Source organism: Felis catus, chromosome E3, assembly GCF_018350175.1.
Source record: "Felis catus isolate Fca126 chromosome E3, F.catus_Fca126_mat1.0, whole genome shotgun sequence".
NCBI classification, from domain to species: Eukaryota; Metazoa; Chordata; class Mammalia; order Carnivora; family Felidae; genus Felis; species Felis catus.
In genome coordinates this window covers 21139164-21162368 of record NC_058383.1, presented here as the reverse complement: position 1 = coordinate 21162368, position 23205 = coordinate 21139164, and the positions used below count along the sequence as shown (strand labels likewise).

General features: G+C 45.6%; 1 long non-coding RNA gene across 1 annotated transcript in view; it reads left to right on the top strand.

Annotated features, from left to right (window-relative positions):
- LOC109495232 overlaps nucleotides 1-23205 on the top strand; it is a 221220-nt gene that overhangs the window by 178734 nt on the left and 19281 nt on the right. The window contains exons 11-14 of the long non-coding RNA XR_006591291.1: nucleotides 3469-4194; nucleotides 5258-6337; nucleotides 8084-8270; nucleotides 19680-21252. This is a non-coding gene — a long non-coding RNA (uncharacterized LOC109495232). The remainder of the gene's footprint in view (nucleotides 1-3468; nucleotides 4195-5257; nucleotides 6338-8083; nucleotides 8271-19679; nucleotides 21253-23205) is intronic.

The following is a 23205-nucleotide window of genomic DNA, read 5'->3' as shown; positions in this document are numbered from 1 at the left end:
TGGTGAGATAGCCACTAAAGCTAAATACTAAATATACCTGGCCCTTCATCTTCTGGATGCAAGATGATTGCCATTCTTGGCCCTGTTGGGTGGACCCACGTGACCCAGTTCTGGTCAGAGAGGTATGAGTTGTAGAGTGTAGAGTAGGCATTTGATTACTGCTGTGAGACCCTCCTTTCTAGCACCATGACCCGTGATGTTTGATATTCTGGGGCTCCCGTCAGGCTGAGGTCTAGAGAGAGGACAAATATGACAGAGAGCAGAGCCCTAGCTCAGTGAGTGGGAAGTAAGTCCCAAGTGTCCATCAAATGGATGAGCAGATACAGAAAATATGTTGTACGTATATATAGTAGAATATTATTAAATCACAAAAGGGAAGGAAAAACTGACATTTGTGACAACACGGGTGAACCTAGAAGACATTATGTTCAGTGGAATAAGCCAGACACAGAAAGACAAATACCATATGTGACCATATGTGATCTCAGTTATATGTGATATATAAAAAAGTAGAACTCAAGAGAACCCGAAAACAGAATGGGGTATACCAGGGGCTGGGGGCAGGTGTGTGTGTGTGTGTGTGTGTGTGTGTGTGTGTGTGTGTGTGTGTGAAATGGGGAGATGTTGGTCAAAGGGTACAAACTTTTAGTTATAAGATGAATAAGTTCTGGGGACCTAATGTGCAGTTAATAACACTGGGCGCCTGGGTGGCTCAGTCAGTTGAGCATCCAACTTTTGATTTTGGCTCAGGTCATGATCCCAGGGTCATGGAATTGAGCTCTGAGTCAGGCTCTGCACTGAGCTTGGAGGCTGCTTAAGTTCCTCTCTCTCTCTCTCTCTCTCTCTCCCTCTGCCCCTCTCCCCCACTTGCACTCTCTCTCTCTCTCTCTAAAATTAATTAATTAATTAATTAATTAATTAATACCATATTATATACTTGAAATTTGCTAAGAGAGTAGATCTTAAGTGTTCTCATAAAAAAAGTATGTGAAGTGATGAAGGTGTTAGTATATTTAATGTATACTGAATCATCACATTGTGTACTTTAAATATATACAGTTTTTATTTGTCAATTATCCCTCAGTAAAGGTGACCAAAAAGAGAAAATAAGCTCTGATTTGTTTAAGCCCCTGAAAGTTGGGGGATAGTTGTTACTACACACAACCTAATCCCTGCTGACTTTGAGATCAGAGTTCACCAGTTAACTCCAGGTGTTATAGACGGGCTTGAACCCATCCAACGTTGAAGCCCTGTCCTTGGTTCTTATGGTGAAATGGAATATAATTGCATATATTTTTTATTTCTTTGTATGATGAAGGACTACTTATTGCTGACCTCCTAAAGGGAATTATTAAGCATTTAAAAATGTTCATCTACAGAAACAAAAGTTAGTAAGTTACTAGATTTTTCCAAGGACTTTAATTTGTTTTTCTGCTAAGAAATCTTCTCTTCCTCTCGACCTATTTCCACAGTGGGCTCTCCCCAGTCTCCTTTTATAACGTCTGCCTGGTGGGTCAGGGATTACAGCAGAGTTATAGCTTATGCAGGAGTGAGACTTAAAAGCCAGTGAAGAGAAAACAATACATAAAAAGAGTTCATTCTCAAAAATATTTTTCAGGGGTTTTCTAGTTTTAAAAAGTGTTGATCACAGCTCCAAAGCATTAAAACCCTTGGACATTTCTTAAGTTGCTTCTAAAGAATAGTATGCATGACTTTGCACATACAAACCTGCACACGTGCATAAACATTGACATATATAGTAATCTAAAATATGCCATAAGGGGTACACAAGCATCTGCACCGACACACTAGAATCACACTTAGCGTGACAAACACTTGCACTATGAGATTGATGGGGGAAATCGGTGGACTGATGTCAACTGTCTCACGCTCACCTTCGGACATAAGCCCATGGAGCGTGTGGTGGACAGACTTGCCTGCATTATTTAATCATGTTTTCTTTTCCCTGTTGGCCAGCCCTGCAACATGTTTGAATTTTTGAATGTTACATGCATGACTCTTATGGTTAAGCTACGCTTCCTCGGTATGGTATTTGATTCTCTTCTTTCTCTTCTATGGGTTGATTGACTTTCTCCCTTTAAGGAAAGCAGAGCTGGGGCGCCTGGGTGGCTCAGTCGGTTGAGCATCTGACTTCGGCTCAGGTCATGATCTCATGGTCTGTAAGTTCGAGCCCCAAGTTGGGCTCTGTGCTGATGGCTCAGAGTCTGCTCGGGATTCTCTCTCCATCTCTCTGCCACCTCCCTGCTCGTGCTCTGTCTGTCTCTCTCTCTCTCTCTCTCAAAACAAATAAACTTTAAAAAAAGGAAAGCAGAGCTAATATATCTATCCAACCATTTGTTACCGAGGAAATTTCCTGTTGGCCAAATGGATGCGTGCTCACTCCTAGAAGAGTAGATACGCCATAACTTACATGTGAGCCCCTGCTATCCCTTTTCTGACATCTGGCCTCTCACGAGTTGGGCTCCAGGCGGATGGGGCTGGCTCCTGACCTGGATATTCACTTTGCAGCTCCAGATTTTCCACCCACTCTTCTCCACCCGGTTCTGTGCTCTGGGGACTGCATCATCGAGCCCCCCTCCCTCACCTGGTTTCTGGTTGTGCGAGGCCAGTGGGGAGCACCAGCAAATGGGAAGGTGGATGAGATAGACATCCGTCCCTCCCCATGCTGTTCAGGCTGCTGGTTGGACTTCTTTGTGGACGCCCTGTCCACAACCCTCCAAATCTGCTCAAACACTTGCTTCCTTTGCTTCTTCAAATAGCTGGCTTCCCTTGCTAATGGCTTTTTCCTAATTCTTACTAATGGTCTTGAGGTGCTGCACCCTGTCTGTTGATTTCTCTTATTTCTGCCCACTGTTTTCTAAGTGATCCCATCTGGAAACTCTCCTTCAGTTACCCCTTCAAGCACATTATGTATTTCCTGCTGGGACCTGAACCCTTACAGCCTTATGGGAGCCCGGGTATCACGGGGAAGTTGAAACTATGTCAGTCTTCAATGCAGCCGGTATCCTTGGGGGAAAATGCCTCTCTGTTCTTAAAAATATATATATTATTTAGCAATTAAGAAGTAAAGGCAGGCAAGGAATAATACAATGAATTCCCATGCATCTAAAGAAATAAAAATGTCAGAACGCCTGGGTCGGTTGAGCGCCTGACTTTGGCTCAGGTCATGAGTTTGAGCCCCGTGTTGGGCTCTGTGCTGACAGCTCAGAGCTGGAGCCTGCTTCAGAGTGTGTGTGTGTGTGTGTGTGTGTGTGTGTGTGTGTGTTTCTCTCTCTCTGCCCTTCCCCCACACATGCTGTCTTTCTTTCTCTCTCTCTTTCTCTCTCACTTTCGCTCTCTCTCTCTTTCTCTCTCAAAAATAAATAAAGTTTAAAAAACATTTTTTAAAAAGAAGTAAAGATGTCAATATTGATAAAAATCTATCTTTCTAAATAATCTCCTTTGCAGTACATCCCCACGGTGTTTTCGAGCTGAGAATTCAAGCCAGGACCTACCTTGCTCACAAAAAGGACAGATTTCAAGGTGAGCTGTGCCATCTGGGGCATTTCGAAATGTACACGTTGAACCTGTGAGCGAGAGTCTGTGTGTGGCTGAGAGAGAAATCTTTGAGGGAGACTTCGGAGAATGATATGCTTGACCCAGCAGCAATTCTATGCAAGCAGCTGCTCTTCTCTGAGTCGCTGGGTGCGAGTTGAGAGCACCAGCTTCGGAATGGGACAGGATTGCCCGCATGGTGATCTGGACTCTTTTATTCGTGTCCTCTGTGACCTTGAAGGAGCATTTTGAGGGAGCTCCTTGGCTACGGAGGCCCATTCTCGACACCGGAAGACACGCCCAAGGGGGCACGGTGTTGAGGATGTATAATGTTGTGTACGGGAGCACTCACTGTACCGAGGGCTTACAGTCGCACAGGGGAAATGAGGTACGCAGGCTGATAAATACGATGCGAGGTGACGTGCCCTAAAGGTGGTGAAACCTTACGGCTAGATCGTCAAGGTTGCGCGGAGGGAATGGAGGAAAGAATCTTGGAACCATAGCGCCCAGCTCCCTTGCCATGCAGGTGACGACGCGGACAGGACCACGGTTTCTAGCTCCGACCCAACTCCCCCTGTCTGCTCTCCACTGCGTTACCTCTCACGCCCATTCCGGCTCAAAGTGGCAGTTTTATTCTAGGTAAGCAAGATATCAGCACAATTTCACTCTTTTCCCTTTTTAGAAATTTAAAGTAGCACATATTGCAGGGACAAGAAAATCCAGATAAGCAAAGAGCTCTGTAGTTGGCACGACCGTGCCAAGGCAGTTCCCGCTGGCTGACTAGAGTAGGCAAGAGCATGGGTTCTGGAACATGCCACCGAAAGACTGTCCTGGCCCTACCTCCAGCCAGGCTCCTGTGAGTCCTCGTTCTGATGAGGTCTCGCCCTTGGGCTCCATCCTTGGTCCATTCGGTCCAGTTTTAGCAAGAATCCTGCTGGGGCAGTTTAGTGAAAATCCCCCACCTTTGATATCTGATTAGATTCCTTCCCCTCCAGCCTTGGTATCTGACAAGCCATGACATCGGACCCAATTCCTTCTCCCCCCCCCCTTGATACCTTATCACCCTGGCCTGCCTTGAGTAAAACTCCTGTGCAGTTGGTTTAGGAGATAGCCCCCCTACCTTGATGCCCCCTTTTAATAATTTCCCATCCGCGGACCCCCAGCCCGATCCTTGACTGCAAATCTCTACTTGTTCTTGTTGTTTGTGAGGTTGAGCCGATCTCTCTTCTCTACCACAAAAGCCCCATCGCAGTGGTCCCCCTGAAAAGAGTCTTATCATTTTTAACAAGAGCCACGAATAATTTTTTTCTTTAGCATTACTACCTGGGTTCAAATTCCAGTTCCGCTATTTATGGTCTGTGTATTATTCTCTTTACTTACAAAATGAAAATGATAAGACCTACCTCATAAGCGTTGTGTAGGAATTAAATGAAGCGATCTATCTATTTATATCTGTATCCGTATCCGTGTGCCGACCTATATCCATCTAGGACAGTGCCCGGGACCTGGCGACACTCCATACTTTTTGGCTGTTATGATTTCTTCCACTAGAATATAAGCCCTGCAGGTAGACTTTGAGTGTCTTTTTCCACTGCCCTGTGTCCAGTGATTCAGGAAGCGTCCAGGACATGGTAAGCTTTCAGTAAATACTTGATGAATGAATAAATGACTGAATGCATTTCTCTGTTTCCCTTTTGCCAAGTTTGGAGGCCGTGGTGAAGTCCTCACGCCTGCCCGCGGTGACAGAACAAAGCCTCGTCTCATTTCCTCTGTGCAGTAGCCAATTAAGGACAGAGAGTGCTTTAGGGTGTATGTCCTCATTCATTCACTTGACAAATATCTAGTGGTGGCAAGTGGTAGAGATAAAGAGAGGACTAAGACTCCGAGTGAGGGCAGAGAAAGATCACATACAAGGTACAGGGGATTTCCAGCATCCTTTCCAAGCTAGTTGCTGCATCAAGGGAAGAGCACGTGTTGGCAAGCGACGACGTTAGAGAAGTAGGCGGAGGCCACATCGTGGAGGACTTTGCGGGCTTGAGTTGGGTTCCACAGAAGCAATCCCTGAGACCGGGATTCAGATGCCAGTGATTCCTTTAAGAAGTGCTCCTTATAGAAGCAGCAATGGAAAAGGAAGCACGTGAAGGAGGAGGAGGAGGAAGAGGAGGGACAGGAGGCGAGGAGGAGGAGGGAGAGGGAGGAGAAGACTTCCCAATGGAAAACAGCATTTGCAAACCATGTATCTGATAAAAGAGGTTCATATCCAAAGGATACTTTTTAAAAGACTCCTATAACTCAACAGCAAAACAAACACAAAGCGTCTACTTTTAAAATAAGCCAAAGAGCTGAATAGACGTCCGTCGAAGGAAGGTATATGAATGGCCAACGTGTGCTTGAAAAGATGCTCAACATCACCCATATTAGAGAAATGCAGATCAGAAGCACAGTGAGCTATTGCATGCCTGCTGCAATGGCCATCATCACAAAGTCAAGAGATACCCAATGCTGGTGAGGATGTGGAGAAGAGGCAACACCGTGCACCACGGGTGGGAATGGAAGCTGGTCCAGCCACGACGGGAAACAGGATGGAGGGTCCTCCGAAGGTTACAAATGCACCTACCGCATGAACCAGCAATGCCATTTTTGGGTCTATAGCCAAAGGAGTTGAAAACGGGATCTCGAAGAGAGATTTGCACCCCGTGTTCATTGCAGCATGACTTTCAGTAGCTGAGACAGAGTAGCAACGTGAGTGTCCATCGACAGAGGAATGAATGAAGAAGATGTGGTATGTATATACAAGGGAACATTATTCAGCCAGAAAGGGGGGGGAGGGAATCCTGCATTTGTGACAATATAAATGGACCTTGAGGGCATTCTGCCAACTGAAATAAGTCAAACAGAGAAAAACAAATATTGTGTGATTTCACTTACATGTGGAATCTAAGAGCAAAACTGAAAAAACAAAAGCCACGCTCATAGAAAGAGATCAGATTTGTGGTTATCAGAAGCAGGGGGGTGGAGGGTGCGGATGAGGAAATTGGAGACAGGTGGTCAAAGGTCCAAATTTCCAGTTAGAAGATAAAGAAGTCCTGGGCATGTGATGTACAACGCGATGACTATAGCTAACACTGTGGTAGGTACGTGAAAGTTGGCAAGAGCATAAATCCTAAGAATTCTCATCACAAGAGAAACAATTTTTTCTCCCTTCCTTCCTTCCTTCCTTCCTTCCTTCCTTCCTTCCTTCCTTCCTTCCTTCCTTCCTTCCTTCTTTCCTTCCCTCCTTCCTTCCTTCTTCCTTCCTTCTTTCTTTCTTTCCTTCCTTCTTCCTTCCTCCTTCCTTCCTTCCTCCTTCATTTCTTCCTTCCTTCCTTCCTCCTTCCTTCCTTCCTTCCTTCCTCCTTCTTTCCTTCCTCCTTCCTTCCCTCCTTCCTCCTTCCTCCTTCCTTCCTTCCTTCCTTCCTTCCTTCCTTCCTTCCTTCCTTCCTCCTTCCTTCCTCCTTCCTCCTTCCTTCCTTCCTTCCTTATGTCTTTCTTTCTTTCATTCCTTCCTCCTTCCTTCCTTCCTCCTTCATTTCTTCCTTCCTTCCTTCCTTCCTTCCTTCCTTCCTTCCTTCCTTCCTCCTTCCTCCTTCCTTCCTTCCTTCCTTATGTCTTTCTTTCTTTCATTCCTTCCTCCTTCCTTCCTCCTTCCTTCCTTCCTTCCTTCCTTCCTTCCTTCCTTCCTCCTTCCTTCCTCCTTCCTCCTTCCTTCCTTCCTTCCTTATGTCTTTCTTTCTTTCATTCCTTCCTCCTTCCTTCCTCCTTCCTTCCTTCCTTCCTTCCTTCCTTCCTTCCTTCCTTCCTTCCTCCTTCTTTCCTTCCTCCTTCTTTCCTTCCTCCTTCCTTCCCTCCTTCTTCCTTCCTTCCTTCCTTCCTTCCTTCCTTCCTTCCTTCCTTCCTCCTTCCCTCCTTCCTTCTTCCTTCCTCCTTCCTTCCTTCCTTCCTTCCTCCTTCCCTCCTTCCTTCTTCCTTCCTCCTTCCTTCCTTCCTTCCTTCCTTCCTTATTTCTTTCTTTCTTTCATTCCTTCCTCCTTCCTTCCTTCCTCCTTCCTTCCTTCCTCCTTCATTTCTTCCTTCTTTCTTTCTTTCTTTCTTTCTTTCTTTCTTTCTTTCTGTATCTATATCAGATGGTGGATGTTAACCAATTGTGGTCATCATTTCACAATATATGTAAGTCAAGTCACACTGTTCAAAAGCTTGAGCAGGGCTGTATGTCAATTATATCTCAATAAAACTGGGTGGGGAGGGAGAAGTGCTTCTAGAAAAATCTGATTAGAGAATGGGAGGAGCAGGGTGGAGAAGGCAGGAGGCCCACTGTGGTTGTTAGTGTCCAGGAGGGCCCCCGATCATCCTCACTGCCTGGTACCCTTTCTTGCTGTCCTGTCCCACGTTGTGCCAGCTGCTCTGTGTGACTGACAGCAAATAGCCCAAGTGACGATCTGTCCCTTCTGATATTAGGTTCTGTTTCTGTGCTCTCTTGCTCACTTACTAGCTCTCTCCTCTTGGATCATTTGCTTTGGGAAAAGACAGCTGCTACGTCGTGTGAGCAGCCCTATAGAGAGGCCCATCTGGCAAGAAACTGAAGCCTCCTGCCAACAGCCATGTGAGTGATCTTGGAAGCAGACCCTCCGTCCCCATCAGACGACTGCAGCCCCTGCTGACAACCCGCCTGCAGCCAGGTGAGCCGCTCCCGGATTCCTGACCCTCAGATACTGAACGAGATGATAAATGCTTGTTGTTTTAAGCCATTAATTTTGGAAGGAGTTTGCAATGCATCAGTGGATAAATGAGGTACCCAGCAAGGATGTGATTTTAGGCAAAGTCCTGGCCTCGACTTGATCTGCAGGGGAACTCTGGAGTGTAAGTTACACCTCACAGTTGGTCCCTACTTGAAGCAAGGGAGCTGGGTTTTCCTGCTCTTAGTTCAGTGAGTCGTAGGCTGCCTTGACTTTTGCTTCTCTGCACTTGGGGGCGGAGGCTCCACTCGTGCGGATTCTAGAGAGAGTCTAAGGTATGCGTCCTTTGATGCAAAGGTTACAGAAGCTGGGGGACACAGGGGGAGAGGTACCCAGAAATCTTACAAGGGATTCAAGGGATATGGGCTGAGCCCTGATAGTACTAACAAGGACATACCTGGCCTTGGACTTTGCCCTGTAGATGATAGGGAGCCATCACAATTCAAGCAAGGATGGTTCTGGTTGGTCCCTTCTGCCAACAAACACTCTTTGTGAGAAACAATCAAGTATCAGAGATCTGACTGCTGCAGCCCTCGCTTTGCTGTTCCCTACCTTTTCTCTCTAAATGGTAGATACACAAATATATATTATAAATATAATCCGTGTGTAACTCTGACTTAATGAGTAACACAGCTTTTTCTTCCTCTAAGAATTGTCAACATCTTTTTTATAAGTGGTTTAAAAAAAAAAAACAGAACTTGACACGGCGATCTCTGGCTTTGTAAACTAGAGGCATTTCTAAGCAAAAAAAAAAAAATTTTTTTTAAATTTTTTTAAAGTTTATTTATTTTGAGAGAAACAGGGTGAGCGGGGGAGGGGCAGAGACAGAGACAGAGAGAGAATCCCAAGCAGGCTCCACGCTATCAGCGCAGAGGCCAATGCTGGTCCGGAACTCACGAACCACGAGATCATGACCCGAGCCGAAACCAAGAGTCGGACGCTTAACCGACTGAGCCTCCCAGGGGGCCCCCAATTTTTTTACATTATTGAAAATAATGATTATTTTAATGATTCATCAAACTATCAATTAAAAATAAATGAAGTAATTTATTTTCTGTTCGGGCTATGATCACACTGGCAGCCCAAGAAGCCTTAGTATAATCAGGCCAGAGATGCCAAGGGTGGGAAGGAAGTAATGGACACCGGTAACATTGGGAAGCAGAGGGGGTAGGAAAGTGATGGAGACTTGGGTCGAGGAAGAGGGAGAAATGAGGATGCTTCCAAGGCTCTTCACGTGGGTGAGAGAGAGAGAGAGAGAGAGAGAGAGAGATGGAAACAGAAACAGAGATTGTTTAAATACTGAAGAACTTTTTTTTTTTCCAACGTTTATTTATTTATTTATTTTTTGGGGGACAGAGAGAGACAGAGCATGAACGGGGGAGGGGCAGAGAGAGAGGGAGACACAGAATCGGAAACAGGCTCCAGGCTCCGAGCCAGCAGCCCAGAGCCCGACGCAGGGCTCGAACTCACGGACCGCGAGATCGTGATCTGGCTGAAGTCGGACGCTTAACCGACTGCGCCACCCAGGTGCCCCTAGAATTTTTTTTTTAATTTAATGTTTATTTTTGACACACAGAGAGAGACAGAGCACGAGTGGGGGAGGGGCAGAGAGAGGGGGAGACGCAGAATCCGAAGCAGGCTCCAGGCGCTGAGCTGACAGCACAGAGCCCCACGCGGGGCTTGAACTGGTCAACCCCGAGATCATGACCTGAGCTGAAGTTGGACGTTCAACCCACTGAGCCACCCAGGTGCCCCTGAGGAAGAACTCTGGGCATTCAGCCTTAAGCTCTTCGGGCTGGTTTCCCTCTGCCCCCTGTCCCTTCTCTATATTCAGCTTATTAAATGTCTACCCCAAGAACCTTGCTAACGCTGTGAGAGCTGTGCTAGCAATCTGGATAGTTTTTCTGTCTTGAACTTGAGGCAAGAGGAGGGATGTAAACAAATAATCATGACACTGCATGATAAAAAGACGGTAGTTTTGGAAAATAGAGATTTTCTTTTTTTTTTTTTTTAATGTTTTGATGTTTATTTATTTATTTATTTAACGTTTATTTATTTATTTTTTTTTATTTTTTTAACGTTTATTTATTTTGGAGACAGAGAGAGACAGAGCACGAACGGGGGAGGGTCAGAGAGAGGGGAAGACACAGAATCCGAAACAGGCTCCAGGCTCTGAGCTGTCAGCACAGAGCCCGACGTGGGGCTCGAACTCATGGACCACGAGATCATGACCTGAGCCGAAACCAAGAGTCCCAGGCGCCCCTGTTTATTTATTTTTTGAGACAGAGAGAGAGAGAGAGAGAGATCAAGCAGGGGAGGGGCAGAGAGGGACAGAGAGAGAATCCCAAGCAGGCTCCACAGTGTCAGCGCAAAGCCCGACACAGGGCTTGAACCCACAAACCGTGAGATCGTGACCTGAGCCAAAATCAAGAGTCAGATGTTTAACCGACTGAGCCACCCAGGGACCCCGGAAAATAGAGGTTTTCTTATTTCCATCATTTCTGTATTACAAACTGCCATTGTTTCCCTTAGTTGTTCTCTTCCTTCTTTTTTTTTTTTTTTAATTTATCTTTATTTTTATTTTGAGAGAGAGAGAGAACATGAGCAGGGGAGGGGCAGAGAGCGAGGGAGAGAGAGAGAGAGAGAGAGAGAGAGAATCCCAAGCAAGTCCTGCACTGTCAGCACAGAGCCCCATGCGGGGCTCAAACTCACCAACTGTGAGATCAGGACCTGAGCCGAAACCAAGAGATGGACTGAGCCACCCAGGTGCCCCTGTTCTCTTCCTTCTTGAGCTTCTCCTTCCCTCATCTCCATTTTCTTCTCGTCCATCAATTCCCTGGGTCATTTAACATCTTAGCTAAAATCTCTGTGCCCTGCCTCTGTTTCTGTGTGCCCCGCCCTGCCCGTCCTGCTCTGCTGCTTAGCTCCGAGGTCCCCGTGGAAAGCATTTCCACTGAATCAAACCGTGCGTGTGTCTGCATTGATGTTTTCTGTGTTGGTTGGGTTCCCCTGAGAGGCTGGTGCCCGAAATGTAGAATTTGATATTCAGTAACGCTGCATGTGGGGCTCACAGTATATACCCGTGTCTCAGGTGTGCGAGTGACAAGGTGTTAAGGTTTCAGAGAACCGTCACTCCTTAGCAGACACACATAGTTCATAGGGATCATCATTAGCAATTGGATTTTCCAGTCCCCAGTCCCCCTGGGTTTTCAGGGCTCTGCCTGTGCTCACAGCAGCAAGCCAGACCCTCATCCCTGGGGCTCTCCTGGGGAAACAGGCTCATGGCGGCCAATGGGATTGGCAAGGATTCTGCTGGAACTAATAGGTTCTCCGGTTACTTGGAGTGGCCTCAACCGTCCCTCCCCAACCTACTTCCTCTTTGCTCTTATTATCCGATTCCCGCTCAGATGGTCCCATTTTGTCCCAGCAGCTTTACATGATGCGGGGAGAGGAGTTGGCAAGATGGAACCCAACTCGGGCTCGGAACTGAAGATGCTTTAATTCTCAGCTTTGAACCACCTCCAATCTTGAAATGATGACTGAAACTAGCATGGTCTAAACACAACAGGAACTAATTCTCGCTGTGACCTGACTGCTGATTGGGTCTGGATCTTAGTCTCTGCCCTCTCTTCTCTCCTCCAAGGTCGCAAGAGGCTTGGTCTTTTCTCTTGTGGGTTTGCGGAAGTAAAACTAACAAACTTATCTACCCGCCACAGGTAGTCAACCACAGGAGATGCTACCTGGGCATAAGAGTATTCTTGTTAGAAAAGGAATCTGTGTGAGCCTTTTCAGCCAGACCCAGGTTTGGGTTAGACTTGGCAAGCTGGCAGTTTCTTTCTTCCATGGCTTCTGTTACTGTGCTACTGAGTCTGAGATCAGAGTGAGGCTGGGCCGGGTAGACTGTGGCAAGGCTGTTCAGCTGGAGGGCCAAATATTGTTCTCTAGCTCCTGATGTAGAGACACTAAGAATTTCTGTGTTCCAGTCATTTAAAAAAAGTGCATACAAATGTGGCATCTGGGTCACTCATTCGTTTATCAATCTCAGTATGTGATACAAGTGAGGTGAGGTGGTGAGGCGAGCCCTTGGTTGGTCCTCAGGCAGCAAGGAAAATTGTCAGCTACTGTTTTCAACATTAAGTGGTGTCGCAGTGGGCAAGAAAAAGTGCCTTTACGTTTGCTGAATCGTAGAGGGGTCTAGCGTCCCTCCCTCATCTTCTTTGGGATCTGATTTCCATGATTGTATGCTTTCCCATAATTTTTCTTGACCCCTTTTCCACTATTCTTGTTCTTCTTCATAACGCTTTGTGTTTTTTCCCAAAGTTGGCTCCCCCACAAGAGGGGAAGCTGATTCTATCTGTCAGATAAGAGTTGGCATCGGATTTCAGGATTTCATTGTCTAACTCACGTCCAGGCGTGGGCGAGGCTCTCTGGGGGGTGCTCCTTGCGTATGCTTCTTTCAATCTAGACTTAAAGGGACGCCCGGATGGCTCAGTCGGTCGAGTGTCCAACTCTTAGTTTCAGCTCAGGTCATGATCCCAGGGTCGTAGGATCGAGCCCTGTGTCAGGATCTGTGCTGAGTTTAAGATTCTCTCTCTCTCTCTCTCTCTCTCTCTGTCCCTCTCCCCCACTTATTCTCTCTCTTTAAAAAAAAAGACTTAGACAAATCATCTGCTTCTCCATACAACTACCACACAATGATGATTTAAGGATAAATCACTACAATAGCCACTGCAGTTCAAAAAGATGTGCGAGGGAAAGAGATATATGGCAACCACTCGTCCATAGCTATTCTGACATCTAGCCAGGCAAATGTCTGTTCCTTGATTAGCGCTCAGTATTAGACCTTGAGAGTTATTGCCATGGCTCTTGTCTTTACCCTCTGGGCTTCTGAGTCTACACTCTGAGTCATTCTTTCCTTTCTCCCCGCACACCCCCCCCCCGCCCCCAGCTTTACTGAGCTATAATTCACATATAACATGGTATAAGTTTAAGGTGAACAATGTAATGGTTTGATATATGTATAGGTTGCAAAATGATTACTGTGATAAAGCTAGTTAACACATTCGTTTCCTCACATAGTTACAAATTGTGTGTGTGGTAAGAACATTTAAGATGTTCTCTCTTAGTAACTTTCAAATATGCAATACAATATTGTTACCTGTAATCACCATGCTGGCCACTAGATTCCCGGAACGTATCCGTCTGAAAACTGGAAGCTTATACCCTTTGAATGCCTTCACCCATTTCCCACTCCTGCATCCTGCCCCCGACAACCACCAATCTGCTCTCTGATTTTTTGAGTTTGTTTTTTTAGAATCCACATACAAGCGATCGTGCAGTATTTGTCTTTCTCTGCCTGAATTATTTCACTTAGCCTAATACCCTCAAGGTTCATCCATGTAGTTGCAAATGGCAGGGTTTCCTTCTTTGTTATGACTGAATAATAATTCCAGTGTGTGTGTGTGTCTGTGTGTGTGTGTGTGTGTGTGTGTGTGTATACCAAGTTTTCGTAACCCATTCATCTATTGATGGACACTTGGATTGTCTTCATATCTTGGCTAATTGCAGGTAATGCTGTAACAAACATGGGTTACAAATATCTTTTTGAGATGGTGATTTCATTTCCTTCAGATACATACCCAGAAGTGGAAATCCCGGGTCAAAGGGTGGTTCTATTTTTAATTTTTTGAGTCACCTCCACACTGTTTCCTACTGTGGCTGCACCAATTTATGTTCCCACCCACAGTGCACAAGGGTTCATTTTTTTTTCACCTCCCCAAGTGGCTTGAACTTCCTCACAGTATGGTGGCCTCGAGGTGGTCAGACTTCTTAAAAGGTCGCTCAAGACTCCAGTATAAGTGTCCCGGCGAACAAGAAGAAAACTACACCATCGTTTTCTCATTTGTGGCTTCAGAAGTCATAGCACATTACTTCTATCATATTCTATTGGATACACGTGAGTTACAAGCCTGCCCAGATCCACGAGGAGGAGACAGAGGCTCCCCCTCTTGATGGAAGGATTGTCAAAGAATATAAACATACATAAACATACATAAAATATAAAGATATAATTGGTGGACATATCTTAAAACCGATATAATATCTAAGCTTTAAACACATTAATTCACAATATTTCTACTCCAGTTATAAGATAGAGAATTTTCCTAAAAATTGAGAGACAGTGAGCTGTGCTGGAGATAATTCTCAGTTCAAGGACCTGGACATATCTTTTTTTAGATATCCAAAGGACTAGCCCAGGATTGACAAACTTTTTCTGCAAAGGGCCAGATTGTAAATATTTTAGGCTTTGCAGGCCAGATGGTCTCTGTTGCAACTCCTTGACTCTGCTGTTATAGTACAGAAGCAGCTGTAGACAACACATAAACAAGCGAGCATGCATGTATTTCAATAAAACTTTATTTATAAAAACACGCAGTGAGCCAAACTTGGTCCACAGGTCATTGTTGGCTGACTCCTGGACTAGACCATGGTTCTCTACCGAGCTCCAGACTAGCCATGGAGGGGGCAGGGCTCAGTGGTAGATATCAAAAAAAAAAAAAAATGATGCTGATGTTGGCAAGTCTGGGCTTAGGTAGCTTGAGACCCTTTCTCTACCGACCTCTGATGGTGGCTGATTGAGGGTCTGAAGGCACTCCTGAATTTCCCTGAATTTCAAAGTACCAGCTGGGAGAGTTTACCTAAAAATGTGTTTACATGAAAATATAATTTCTCGGGGTGCCTGGGTGGCGCAGTCGGTTAAGCGTCCGACTTCAGCCAGGTCACGATCTCGCGGTCCGTGAGTTCGAGCCCCGCGTCGGGCTCTGGGCTGATGGCTCAGAGCCTGGAGCCTGTTTCCGATTCTGTGTCTCCCTCTCTCTCTGCCCCTCCCCCCTTCATGCTGTCTCTCTCTGTCCCAAAAATAAACGTTGAAAAAAAAAAAAAAAAGAAAATATAATTTCTCTTGCTGGACGAGGTAGATCCCCTGTTAAAGCTCAGTGATTGTTCAGTCTTGGCTGACGGACAGCAAAAATCATGGCGCTCAGCAGGTCCTTGAAAAATCTTCTAGGGCCCTGCTTAGTAGAGAGGATGGAAACGATTCAAGTCCAGGACTCGAATTTCCAGAAACAGTCTCTGTCGGATTAAGGCAATTCCTCTGTCTCGAGAGACAGTCTGGTAAACCTGAAAATCATCAGAACAACAGTTTTCAGTGCGGACCAAATTAGAAACACAGCATGAAGATTTAGGGCACAGTAAAGGCTGATAGAGAGATTAGGCTCCCTCATTATCAGAACATCAAAGGGGATCAATGATCTCTGACTCGGCCCCTAATTCATCACCTATCCCTTTATGGCCAGCGTCATGGCCAGATCTTGCCCTTTCTGGTTAGGAATCTGTGTTAGTACAAAAAGGAGAAGGAGTGACATTTGACTTAATGTCATGACCCCTTGTCTGCTCTCTCTGAACTCCCAAGTTAAATCGGCTCTGGTTATTTATATGGTCTCTGGGGCTGTGTGTCAAGGGGGAAAGTGTTCACTCTTATTTATGGTTCTAACTCAAAGGCTAAGCTATAAGGTAAAACAGCTAACACGTCGCCCAATAGTTGCACACCATTATTTTGGTACAGAGTTACATTTGCGCTCTTTGTCGCAACTTCAGTCCAGGAACGCGGGGAAATGGGGTTGCTGCCATGGAAGGAGCCCGTCTTTCTCCTGCAGTCTTGGTTGTCTGGCCTTTCTCCTCTATTCCTTTTGATCTTGTAACCGCAGGGGTTTGACCTTACAGGGTTTGGCCATGGCTATACCTGTGTAACGCACAGACGTGGATCGATTACCGATACAGCCAACACACTTCCAAGGCTCAGAACTACAATGAGCTTGTGAAGATGAGGCAGTAACTTCCGGAGCATGGAAGACAGAAAAGATCCAGCGTTCGATGGTGGCGAGGTGCAGAAGCGATCTGTTTTGAAAGCTTATTCTGCCAATTACTGGTCAGTGCGTGTGGCATCCATCCATTCGTTCAGTCTCTCTGCCGTTCAATGCCTTTACCTGGGAAATGGAGGTGATTTTCTATGCTCCATAGGGCTCTCGTGGAGATTGTGTGACATCACTGATTATTATTGTGACTTTGCCAAGCGGCTTGCTGTGGCCGGAGGAATGTAGTTGGAAGAGACACCCCATGAATTCTGAGCCCAGGCTTTAAAGGCATTGTGTGTTTTTGCTGGCTCCTCAGGGAGCCACTCTTCTGCCTCCCGGGGGCCCTGGGCCCCAGAACGGGAGCAGAGTGACCCCAGGTGACGTGAGCCAGACCTGAAGCCTGGCCAAGCCCGGGAGCACGCCGCTGAACCCTAGCTGAGCTGCAGACGCGGGAATGAGAAGTAATTGCCTACTGCTTTCGGCCACTGATACTTTGTAATTGTTTGTTATGTGACAACAGCTAACTGATACAGCCACGGAGAGATGAACCAAAGACACAATGAGCTTTCAGCCCAGGCACGTGGGAGACAGAGGAGGGAGGGTCACGCTCCGGGAGAAACTCATCGTGTGATCGTTGAGCAGTGCACGTTGTCTATCTGGTTCTGGTTTCTTCTAATGTGAGGAGATTATATACTCATTGTAGACGGCCCCATATAATCGCAGTTCTAGGTAAAAACTTTCTGTATCTCTAGACTTACTGTCCTATGTGTATAGACCAACCTGTAATATTTGTTCAGAAACGAGAAGCCTGAAAGGGCCCCGCTGACTTCAGTAAAATGACGAACAACACGGATACATTGAATAGGACCTTGTTTCTAAATTCCTGCAACAGTATGGAGAAGGACCCTCAGCCTTGGAAGAATTGGCTTTAAGGCCAATGAAGGGAGCTAGTTGTATAAGAAAGTTTGAGACCTCTTTCTCACAAAGTTATCCCAAAGTGATAGCACAAGCCAATTATATAAACTTTTAGCTTTAGAGAAGATTTAAAGCCCAGGGGCCTTGGATGAATTTCATCAGCTAGTATAGTATGCTTTAAAAAGAAGTTACTTGACAACGTGGAAGGATGGAGGCGATTTCATACACATACATTTCCATAAAAATACAATTTCTTTTGTAACATTCCAAGATCTGACAACACAGATCTTCTAGTAAAGCAAAAAACAGCCATTTGGAGCACGAGTGAGAGCTTTCTCCTTTTGATAGGAGTTAACATTTCTTTCTTTCTTTTTTTTTTTTTTTAATTTTTTTTTTCAACGTTTATTTATTTTTGGGACAGAGAGAGACAGAGCATGAACAGGTGAGGGGCAGAGAGAGAGAGGGAGACATAGAATAGGAAACAGGCTCCAGGCTCTGAGCCATCAGCCCAGAGCCTGACGCGGGGTTCGAACTCACGGACCGTGAGATCGTAACCTGGCTGAAGTCAGACGCTTAACCGACTGCACCACCCAGGCGCCCCAACATTTCTTTCTTTAAAGAAAAATAAAAAGCTTATTTTTGAGAGAGAGAGAGCGTGCATGAACATAAGCAGGGGAGGGGCAGAGAGAGAGAGAGAGAGAGAGAGAGGGAGAGAGAGAATCCCAAGCAGGTTCCACGCTGTCAGCATGGAGCCTGACGCGGAGTTTGAACCCACGAATTGCGAGACCATGACCTGAGCCGAAGTCAAGAGTTGGCCACTCAACCGACTGCACCACCCAGGCGGCCGGGACTTTACATTTCTGATTTACCCCAGTGCTCATCTGACCGGCACTATCTGCCTTGCCCCCGAAACCCGTGGAGTTTATTATCCTCGGTTTTGACAAACCCTAATGACCGATCCTAAACTGGTCTAGATACAGAGGCCTTGATTATGTGAAAATCACCATCCATAGTTTTAAATTGTTGTCATGAAAAGTAACTAGATCCTTTCTCAAGGAGCTCTGTGGTATGTCCATCCCGGCAACTCGGAGACCTACTCTTCTAGATACTTTATAGAGAACAAGTTTGCTCGGGGTCTTCTTTCAATGGTTGGCTGTTGAAAGGGCAGTTGAACCCTGAACCCGTCCTCTCATCTCCTGCCTTGTTCCTTCTCCTTTATTCCACATTTCGGTCAATAGTGTCACCCATTCACTCAGACTAGACACCTACAGACCCGATTTTCTTCCTTCCTTCACACCCAAGCTAATTCACACCCAAATTGCAACTTCTCTGTAATCTCTTCTGTGTCAGTCCCTCTTTATTCTGTCCACCTGGCCACTGCTTTAGCACAAATTGTAGCTGGATTATTGTAAATAATAATAATAATAATAATAACCCCCAAACTAATTGGTATGTCTGATGTCTTCGTGTGTCCATCCATGGGTATAATTGTTATGTCTTCGTGTACCCATCACCCCACACAACTCCATCCTATAATAGAATGAGATTTCTCAACATGCATCAGCTGTTCATGTCGCCCTCCTTTTAAAAACTTTTCAGTAACTGGGGCGCCTGGGTGGCGCAGTCGGTTAAGCGTCCGACTTCAGCCAGGTCACGATCTCGCGGCCCGTGAGTTCGAGCCCCGCGTCAGGCTCTGGGCTGACGGCTCGGAGCCTGGAGCCTGTTTCCGATTCTGTGTCTCCCTCTCTCTCTGCCCCTCCCCCGTTCATGCTCTGTCTCTCTCTGTCCCAAAAATAAATAAACGTTGAAAAAAAAAAACTTTTCAGTAACCGATTTGTCATTGGCCGTAAGCTCCTCAATGCAAGAAATTCCAAAATTGAGTGCCATCTTTCCTCTTAAATCTTATTATCTCTTGCTACCTTTTGCCGCAAATCCTATGTCATGACCATTCTGACACAGTTGCAAAATAAACTCTTCAAATGTACGGCTCCTTTTTTTTTCCGTTTGTTTGTTTTTTCTGGTCCCCCTGCCCGGAATGGTCCACTTTCCATGGCAGTCAAGAAAACTGCTACTCATATATAAAGTATCAGATCGGGGCGCCTGGGTGGCTCAGTCAGTTGAGCGTCAGACTTCACCTCAGGTCATATCACAGTTCGTGTGTTCGAGCCCCACATCGGGCTCTGTGCTGACAGCTCAGAGCCTGGAACCTGTTTCGGATTCTGTGTCTCCTTCTCTCTCTGCTCCTCCCCCACTCATGCTCTGTCTCCCTCTCTTCTCTCAAAAATAAATAAACATTCAAAAAATTTTAATAATAAAAAATAAATAATAAATACATAGAGTATCGGCTCAATTATCTCCTTTCCTTTGGAATCGTTTCTAGTTTTCCTCAACTATAAGTCAGATTTAATTATATCATTCCCTCCCCACTGCTCCACTTGCTAATTTTAATTTTCTCTATTAGAAGACTTAGCTGATGGGCATAATTGTTTATATGTTTCCCTGCCACATTGTTGACTTCTGGAAGACAAGATTAGGTCTCATTAATCACTGTGGTGCCACCGTCCATGACAGTGCTGAGCACATCGTAGGTATCAGTAAATGGTTGCTTGAAGAAGGAATGAATGAATTACAAATGGACCTCTCCGTGTCTCTTCAATGAGGTAAGACCTGGACAATAATATGGGGGTCTTAGTAGAAGCTCATAGAACACTAATGTTCATTTCCTCCTGCCCCATTAAGCAGAACAGGTGATCTCCACCTGCACACCTAGCCCTCTCTTGCTGTCCCTTTTCTCAGACCTTCCTTTAACTGTTGAAGTTTTCTCACTATTCACCTCCTTCGGCTTGCCCATGCAACTCCAGCTACACACTGACATCATCCAAGGACCTTTCAAAGGGGTCATGACTGGATTTCATCCACAGGGATTTTAATGTAACTGATCTGGGGGAAGCCTGGGCATGGGAATGATTCGGATGTGCAGCCAAGGTTGAGACCTTGTGTTCCGGGCCTGAAGTTGGTACTTCTTTCTGGTTCCACATAATAAAGCTGCTGACAAGAGGTGATCCTCACTTTTTCAATACCTCTGTAGGCTCCAGGTTGGTCAAGTGCCAAGGTCTCCATGCACACAGGGAATCAGATGTGGGAGTCGAAACTAAAAAACTCATGTGGGCTCTTTACGATCCTTAGGTTATCTGTATTATTTTTCTTGATTTATAGAATAAACTTGACCCCTGCGAGAATTTAAGTGTCTCTTCATAGACTGTAGTGCCTTCTCTCTCTCATATATTTTGGTTCTGGGACCTGGAAGCTATGGCTTTTACAGTCCTTTCTGGCTTTTCTCTCAACATTTGCCTTGTTCCACTGAAAACAGACATCTTTCACTCAGCATCAAAATGTCATGCTAAGAGAGTTTTTAGTATCCAGCTTGTAAGCCAGGGTGAATCTTGAAATTGGCTCTCTACTGGAATCTAATCAGCAGGATTCAGGGGTCTTTCCAGCCCCAATCCAGCTGGAACCTTCTTTTAGGACAAGCAGTGTGAGTATATGCCATATGTCAGAGAGTGAGGGCAGTCATATGGATGTGGAGGAAGAAAGATGGGGAGGAAGGGGGAGAGAAAACGCCTTCCCAAGCCCAGCTGGTGGACCTGACCTAAGGAACAGGTCATTCCCTCTGGCCTCAAAGCCTTTCCATATCGAGGAAAGATGTATTTCTCCTCATCCTTGAGTTGAATCAATAAGGCCCTTTTTGGTGGGAGGTAAAACAGTGCCTCACGAAGTCAAATCTGGAGTGCGTGGAGGGAGGCATGGGCTCCGAGGGTGGACGGAGCCAGCACATCTGCATGCCCCCTGTCTCCCCCGATACTTCTCGAACAGATGGAAGGCTATGAAAAAGAATAAATTCCCAACAGCATGAGAAAGAAGAAAGACAGCCATGCACTGTCACGGAAATCAGCGCATTCCTGATACACGGGAAACAGAGATGATCAGATTCACAGAGAAACAGAACCGGAGGAAACAGCTCACACCATACGGGGGAGTGGACTGTGGCTAAGTAGAGGCAATTTAAGGAAAACTCCAATCCTACAGCCAATAAAATGGTAAGGACCTCGGGAGTACCCACCGAGCTCTCTTGAGCTCTTACGTGCATGATGCCATATCTCTCTTTCATTTTTATTGGTGATATTTTGTTGGTACTATTTCCTATTTCATTGGTGAGATTGGGGATAAGAATTCAGAATTTCCAAATTCGTCATCAGTTATCCATAACCGTCACAGGCAGAAACATGCAGACGAAACAGAAAAATCATACTGCTTATTATCATGAAGACAGGTTTCTCACTTTCTAAGGTATATAAGCAATTACGTATAGATTTAAAAATATATATATAGATGCCTGGGCTCTCCTCAAAACCTCTTGAATCAGAATCTTTGTGATTCCAAATACCACCATCTCCAAAAATTTCTAAAGGAGATTCTGGTGTTCTCAGGGTCAAGGACTAGAGTGTTTTCTCCAGACTCTAGTTAAGATTTGGGGTGAGCTGGGCTCTAACAAATAGATTTAATACGTGCTTTACAAGGACCACAGGTAGAATGGGGACATGGGAATAATGTGATAGATAGCATAAGAAGACTTTCTAGGGGCGCTTGGGTGGCTCAGTCGGTTGAGTGTCCGACTTTGGCTCAGGTCGTGATCTCACAGTTTGTGAGTTCGAGCCCCGCATCGGCCTCTGTGCTGAGAGGGCAGAGCCTGGAGCCTGCTTTGGATTCTGTGTCTCCCTCTCTCTCTCTGCCCCTCCCCTGCTCACACGCTGCCTCTCTCTCTCTCAAAAAATAAATACATTTAAAAAAAATTAAAACAAAACAAAACAAACGAGAACTTTCTAGAGCTGAATATTCTCTTTAGGTCGAAAGGCCCTCTGGTTACTGAGGAGAATGGAGGAATAAAGGAACCCATACATGGAGTCTCTGTAGAGAAAGTTGGGGATACAAAGGATAAAAAGAACACTTCAGGAACCATTGGATCTTGGGTGTGGCCGAAGTTGACTAATGCAGGGGAGGAGATCAGAAGCTTCAGGCTGCCTTATGTCTGATGCTTCCTGCCTCAGTTTCCTTTCTTTTCTACAGTGGGAAAAATAGTAAATAATAAAATCAAGTCAATAATAATAATAATAATAAGATAATAGTTTGGAGAGTGAAATGAGTTAATACATAGGAAATTCTTATAATTCTTATACTAGTGACAGGCATATAATAATAATAAATGTTTATTAATGAAGTTTTGGGGTGAGACGGGGGGTTCGTGGGGTCCGGAGCCAATGGCCAAGAAAGAATTCTTGAAGACGTCTTTGGTGCAAAAAGGTGATTTTATTAAAGCACGGGGACAGGACCCATGGGCAGGAAGAGCCGCGCTGGGGTCCTGACCGTTAACTGATGTTATACCCCCTGGTTGGGAGTGGGTCAGGGATAGAGTAAGTCTCTAAGGAATTTTGGAAGCAAGGTTTCCAGGGCCTTGAGGGGCTAGCTGTTGCCAGGGAAACACCATTTATTACTGTTTAATAAAACCTCAGTCATGAGACCCCCTCAGATGCATATGGGGGGCCATAAGCTTAAAGCATGATTACCAGCATGTATCTTGGGGCAGTTGAAATAGAGGAAGTAGACTTACAGGGTCCTCGAGGTCGGGATAGTATTAAGCTAAGCTTCTGCTTTGCCCTCAGCAAAGGGTCATCAGCAGGCAGCTGAGCTCCTTGAGAGAGGTCACTCTGCCGGTTTCAAGGACCTGTCAATGGGCTACAGGCAGTAAGGGAATTTCGTTTTCCATTTGCCTTAGTTCCCACATCACCATGGCAAGCACTTGAGCCCTTTTCCTTTGTTCCGAGGAACATCGCACATGCTCCCCTGGGGGCGTAGGGTGTGCCAGCCTGTATTTTGCCCTCAGCCTGCCTCCTGCTCCCTCATCATTTATTATTATCATTATTATTCCATAATAATATGCTTATGAAAACTATTCAATAATTCTCCTGTGCAAAATATATAGGATGCTTCGGTGA